The following is a 6881-nucleotide window of genomic DNA, read 5'->3' as shown; positions in this document are numbered from 1 at the left end:
GGGGGTGTTTAGGGGAGGGGGAAGGGTTTTGGGGGGGGGTGAGGGAGTGCCCTGCACTCTGCCCTCCAGAGAGGACATCTTATAGGATGGAAGGGGTTAGCAGTCCCCACCCGCTCCCCACTCCCTCCCCAGAGGGCTCAGGGACGGTAGGGAGGGGGTTAGGGGAAGGGGTAGGGGGAGGGAAGAGTTTCTTATACCTGCCCAGAGTCCATCCCGAATGTCGTGTCCCTTCTGGAATCCCAGCTCTCATCGCCAACCATCCCAGGGTGCCAGACCTGTCACCTGCAAAGAAAGAAGAGCACCCACCACCATCTCTTCATGCATCTGCTGTTGGCCACCTTTCCTACCCACCACCAGGCCAATCTGCTTCCTCCAGTCCTGATGGTTGCATTGTCTCCATTATTATTTCCTCCATTATTGTCTCCACCACAAAGATGCGATTCTCTGCTGTGGACTGAAAGCTGCTCACAGGTGACACCTGAAATATCCTAGACGGAAAAGCCCTACCTACCCAGATAGTCCTCCTAACTCCCTACACAACAACTCACCAGTGCCTACATCTAAGCCAGGGGATTCATCCTGCTAGGATGTCACCTTTTGTCTCCCTTGGTCTTCACTGGATCTCTCTCCCTAACTCCTCCTACCCCTACCTCCCTACTACTCTGATGTAACCAGTTTAATAAAGCTGGGCTATTCCTGAGTCAGCTGCATGAGCATACCCTAAATGCAACCTATGCAACCCTGTAGGGGTTGTATGTGCAATCTGCCACCTACACTACCCAAAGCGCCACTTACAATACCCAACCTAACACCTATGGTTCCCAATGTGCCACTTATGACACACAACCAGGACTACATCTGTACTCCAGGATGCCCAAGAGCGGGCACCAGAGAGGCAGTATGCAGATGGAGTTTTACATGGCAAAGTGAGGGTGGATTGCCATGTTGGTGGCACCGTTGCGGAGCTCACCCTGTGTAAGTAATGCCCAGCAACAGCTTTCTGCCCTGGCTCCTCGGCTGTGGGAGCAGGGGCTGGACGTTTGCACTCTGTGAGCTGTGCTCCAGGATGCCAGACAGGCAGTATGCAGGAGTTTTAGGTGGCAAAGCGAGGGCAGGAGCTCTGTGTGTGTAGGTGATGCCTGTGAGAGAAACACTGTTGGTTTTGCATATTGGGGATGAGACTTTGCAATATGAAGACTTTGCAATTTTGGGGCTGGGGCTAAGTTACTACGGAAACGAAACAAAGGGTTTGAAATACCATGACTTAAACAGACACATTCTGTGGTTAAAGACAATGTCATCTTTGGGCGACAGACACTCTTGTGGTTGAAAAGAATACTCTCTTTGTACAATGTATGAAAATAAGCCGGTGCAAACTGCTGCTGTAGTTAAACAGTAAGTTGGGGTATCACATGTCTGCCAGAGAGTTATGAAATCGAACCATGAAAGGCAACAAATAAATAAATAAGAGGAAGGGGCATGCGAAATCGAGTAAGGGGAGGTGTAAACAGAGGCGAGACAGTTAGCATATAGATTATATTCACTGGATAGGCTGTAAACCTTGGGAGTACCCAACCAACAGGGAAACAAGGGAGGGAACTTGCGGACGGGATAGGAAATACAAATCAAAGTTCTGCCTTTGCTGTGTGTGCCTACTTGCCAGGACACCCGTTTTTGCACAAACATGAAATAAATATCTGCTTCAGTGTTGTGTCTGACCGAAGCCTGCCTGAACCTAGAGACCGTTTCTCGCAATTCAGCTTCTCAGACACCAAAATCCAAGACCCATTCCCTCAGTGTGATGCTCACCCGAGACTCCAACTTCTTGCCTTCTTTCTTTTTCTGGGACTCTGCTCTGGGAGGGGCAGTTTCTGCCTGACCTGCTGGAGGCTGCTGCTTCTTTTCTCCCTGCTCTTCACTGGCATCTTCCACACTGCTTTTCTGGTCTTGTTTCTTCCCCTGCTCTTCTTTACCTGTCTCTGCTAGGCATTCTTCCTCTTCTTCCTGGTCATCACAGGCAAGCAGAGGGGGAAAACAAAAGCAGTGGGTTTTTTTTTTATGTAGAAATCCCATGCAAGTGTTTCACAGAAGAGAGAATCCCCCGCAAAAAAATGCATGTATGAAAACCAGCACTCACAGTGACTGCAGCCGTTAGTGAGGGCCTGTGCTGAGCTACAACAGTAACTAAGAGTCACTTCTGTGAAGGACGTGACTCCATGACAAAGCAAGGAGCCTGCTAGACACCTGCACAGACAACACACAGACAGGAGCCTGGCCACAGAGCACCAGGACAATCCAGAAACAAGTCCTGGAACATTTTCAATTCATTCTCAAATAACCTCCTGTGACACTACACTCATTTTTATCTGCACGGAGTGACCAATAAGGTCATATATATTTTGTACTGAAGGGTGCTGTATGCATAGGCTGCATACTGGGCCACCCATAGCTATCTCATACATTAGAAGCACTAGGATTTAAAGGGCATTTGTAGAGCTTTAACGAGAGAAATTCCATTTAATTTTTAGACGGCATAATTTTTACATGGCATAAAATGACGTGAACAAGCCTTAGATCAACTGCTCCTAGATGTAAAGCCTTCAGCTCGATGACCAAGGCAAATCAGCAGCAGAACAAATAAAGATTCTGCCTGTTCTCAACAGACTGAGACTTGAAATGACTTGGCATAAACTAGTGAAGCCCTAAAGCCAGCCACTCTGGTAACTCGATGCATCTTCTGCTACAAGCACCTTGCAACACAGATCGAGATCTGGATCAGCTCCCTCACAACGGTGTTTGTGCATCTAGAATAATAAGCATTTATGAAGAAACCTAATGACACTATTGTAGCAAGACACCAGGTCCACCAGGGCACAACACATTAAGGTCTATTTGCAGAACAAAAGGAGGGCAATTAGCCCTGCTGCTGCTGCTGCAGACCTTACTGATTTCATGGAGAGAGAATTTCAGTCTCCAGGTCTTTCAGCATCTTAAAGCTACGCTAAATAGTCTCATTTCCAAAATAACTGCAATTTTAGAATGGAAGCGAGAAACAGAGAATTCCTTGGCTAGTTTCTAAACGGGTATTTCTATCTTTGCCCCTTTCCCTATGAAAGAAGATGCAGTGGGAATTAAGGACCCTCCGGGTAACTCCCCCCAGTTTCTAGACTGAGCACAAAGTGCTGCGGGATGTATGGAATATGCCTTTGGCTCGTTCAGGTCCGGTGTCCTGTCTCTGCTCCCTCCCGGCTTCTTGTGCCCCTCCTCACTGGCAGAGCACGAGGGACCGAAAAGTGCTTGATCAGGGTAAGCGCAACTGAGCAACTGAAACATCGGCGCGTTACCAGCATTCTTCTCAGACTAAATACGAAACACAGCACTGCACCAGATCGCAGGAAGAGAATTAAATCTGCTACAGCTGAAACCAGGGCAAAGGGAGAGACAAGCACAGTGGCAGGACGCAGGATGTCGGGGCAGGAGCCTCCGAGGCGCTTGAGATTAAGGGAGAACCAAGCACACTGGGGGCTCCTGACACGGCTCGTCTCCGGCAGACCGCAACCCTACCGCACCAGGCGGTGTGAAGCTCCCCACGCCGGGCGGCCAGCGGGCAGGAGATGCCCCTCTGCGCCCGCCGAAGGGAGAGGCGGGCGGGCTCGCTCGCCTCCCCGACGGACCCGGACCCTCGGTGGGCTCGGATCTCACCTGCTGCCGCCGGTGCCGGGACCCGGGCCCTGCGCGCCGCCACGCTGCTCCCGGGCACTGCGCATGCGACAAACGCCGACGGCGCGCCGGACGGACCAGAACCGGTGCGCGAACACCGGGCTGCGGCCACGAGCACCCCGCACGCCCGCCGACACCTGAGCGTGGAGCGGCGGCGGCAGCTCCTCACCGGGAAGCAGCGGCCCACAGGATCGCGCCACTACTTCCGGCGAACAGTAGCGGGGACAAAGGAAGCGCCGTGGCGCATGCGCAGAGCCCGAGCTGCAGTACCGAAGTCTGGACACAGGATGGCAGCAGCGAGCGGCGCCCGGCGCCACACCGCAAACCCACCCCCCCCTTCATCAGCACTACTTGCAGTACCAAATTCTGGACACAGAATGGCAGCAGCGAGCGCCGCCCGGCGCAGAACTGCCACTCCCCCACCTGCCGTACAGAGTTTTCTGGGGGTAGCCCCCTCCGCATCGCCCCAACCCTTGCAGACCCAGAATCAGGGGTATTTTTGGGCTACCACAGCGGCTACGGCTCCACAAGCACAGCCCGTCATAGAAAGGTCTTTACGAGAGAATCAGCCCCAAACCTAGCTGATATCCCCCCTGCTACGGAGGACCCTCCAGTCCACTACTCACCTGCTTCTCTGCCAAATCATCACCAAGCACCAGCTTTCTGTCCTGCTAGCACCTTAGGCTTAGCATCAGGGGCTGGATGTTTGCACTTTGGGATCTGGTGGTTTGAGTGTAATTTGGGGCATTTGAAGGTGGTTTGGGGGCATTTCTGGAAGGTTTTGAGCTGGTTTGGGGGAAATTTGAGCTGTCTGTGCATAATTTTGGGTAATTCCAGCCGTTTGGGGGCATTCTGGGTGAATTTTGAACTGCTTTGGGGACTTGTGGGGAATTTGGGAGAGTTTTGGGATATTTGGGGTCTGGTTTAGTACAATTAAAGCCACTTTGGCAATCATTTGAGCTTATTTGGGGAACTGTGAGTGGATTTTTGTGCAGGCAGGGATACCACAAACTAAACCACGTCACCCAAGACTCCATCCAACCTGGCCTTGAACATTGCCAGGGATGGAGCATTCACAACTTCCTTGGGCAACTTGTTCCACTGCCTCACCACCCTCAAAGTAAAGAACTTCTTCCTTATATCCAACCTGAACTTCCCCTGTTTAAGTTTGAACCCATTACCCCTTGTCCTATCACTGCAGTCCCTGATGAAGAGCCCCCTCCAGCATCCTTTTAGGCCCCGTTCAGATACTGGAAGGCTGCTATGAGGTCACCACACAGCTTCTCCAGGCTGAACAGCCCCAACTTTCTCAGCCTGTCTCCATACAGGAGGTGCTCCAGCCCCTGATCATCCTCATGGCCTCCTCTGGGCTTGCTCCAACAGCTCCATGTCCTTCTCGTGTTGAGGACACTAGAACTGCACACAGTGCTCCAAGTAAGGTCTCACAAGAGCAGAGTAGAGGGGCAGGATCACCTCCTTCGGCCTGCTCTTCACACTCCTTTTGATGCAGCCCAGGATACGGTTGGCTTTCTGTGCTGCGAGCGCACACTGAAGTGACTCATGTTCAGTTTCTCATCGACCAACACCCCCAAGTCCTTCTCCACAGGGCTGCTCTGAATCTCTTTCCTGCCCAACCTGTAGCTGTGCCTGGGATTGCCCCGACCCAGGTGTAGGACCTTGCACTTGGCTTGGTTGAACTTCACAAGGTTGGCATTGGCCACCTCTCAAGTGTGTCAAGGTCCCTCTGGATCCCATCCCTCCCGTCAGCAAACTTGCTGAGGGCGCATCAATCCCACTGCCCATGTCGCTGACAAAGATGTTGAACAGGATTGGTCCCAACACCAACCCTTGAGGGACACCACTCGTTACCCATCTCTAGCTGGACATTGAGCTGTTGACCGCAACTCTCTGCGTGCGGCCATCCAGCCAATTCTTTATCCTCCGAGTGGTCCATCCATCAAATTGATGTCTCTCCAGTTTAGAGACAAGGATGTCGTGTGGGACAGTGTCAAATGCTTTGCACGAGTCCAGGTAGGTGACATCAGCTGCTTTGCCCCTATCCGTCAGTTCCGTAGGCCCATCATAGAAGGCCACCAAATTGGTCAGGCAGGATTTCCCCTTAGTGAAGTCATGTTGGTTGTCACCAACCATCTCATTGTTTTTCATGTGCCTTAGTATGTTTTCCAGGAGAATCTGCTCCAAGATTTTTCCAGGCACTGAGGGGAGACTGACTGGTCCATAGTTTCCTTGGTCTTCCATTTTGCCCTTCTTGAAAATGGGGTTATATTTCTCTTAATCCAGTTGTCGGAAACTTCACCTGATATCACCATGGCATGACTGCTGTGATTTTTCAAATATGATGGACAGGCATGGATATGATAGATGGACTATTCAGTGGATAAGGAATGGGCTGGATGGTCCAAGCTTTGTGGTCAACAGATTGATGTTCAAGTAGAGATCAGTGACACGTGATGTTCCTCAGGGGTTAGTGTTGTGGCTGATCCTGTTCAACATCTTTGTTGGCAACATGGACAGGGGGATCGAGCACCCTCAGCAAGTTTGCTGATGACAACAAGCTGTGTGGTGCGGTCAACACATTGGAGAGAAGCGATGGGATCCAGAGGGACCTGGACAAGCTGGAGAGGTGGGACTGTGTGAACCTCGTGTTCAACAACACCAAGTGCAAGGTCCTGCCCCTGGGTCAGGGCAGTCCTGAGCACAAACACAGGCTGAGGGAGACTGGATGGAGCAGCTCTGAGGAGAAGGACTTGGTGGTGTTGGGTGAGAAGCTCCCCATGACCCAGCTTCAGTGTGTGCTTGAGCCCAGACACACACACACCCCCACCCCACCCCCACCCCCCCCCGTGTGCTGGGCTGCACTCCCAGAGCATGAGCAGCAGGTCAGGGAGGGGATTCTCCCCCTGTGCTGTGCTCTGGGGAGACTTCCCCCTGCAGTCCTGATCCAGCTCTGGGGCAACAGCACAAGAAGGATGTGGAGCTGTTGGAGCGAGTCCAGAGGAGGTCACAGAGCTGCTGTGAGGGCTGGAGCAGCTCTGCTCTGGAGCCAGGCTGAGAGAGCTGGGCTGGGGCAGCCTGGAGAAGAGAAGGCTCCTTAAGGGGAGACCTTAGAAAAGCTCCAGCGCCTAAATGGGCTACAAGAA

The sequence above is a fragment of the Strigops habroptila genome, chromosome 11, assembly GCF_004027225.2.
Source record: "Strigops habroptila isolate Jane chromosome 11, bStrHab1.2.pri, whole genome shotgun sequence".
Taxonomy (NCBI): domain Eukaryota; kingdom Metazoa; phylum Chordata; class Aves; order Psittaciformes; family Psittacidae; genus Strigops; species Strigops habroptila.
This window is presented reverse-complemented; position numbering follows the sequence as displayed.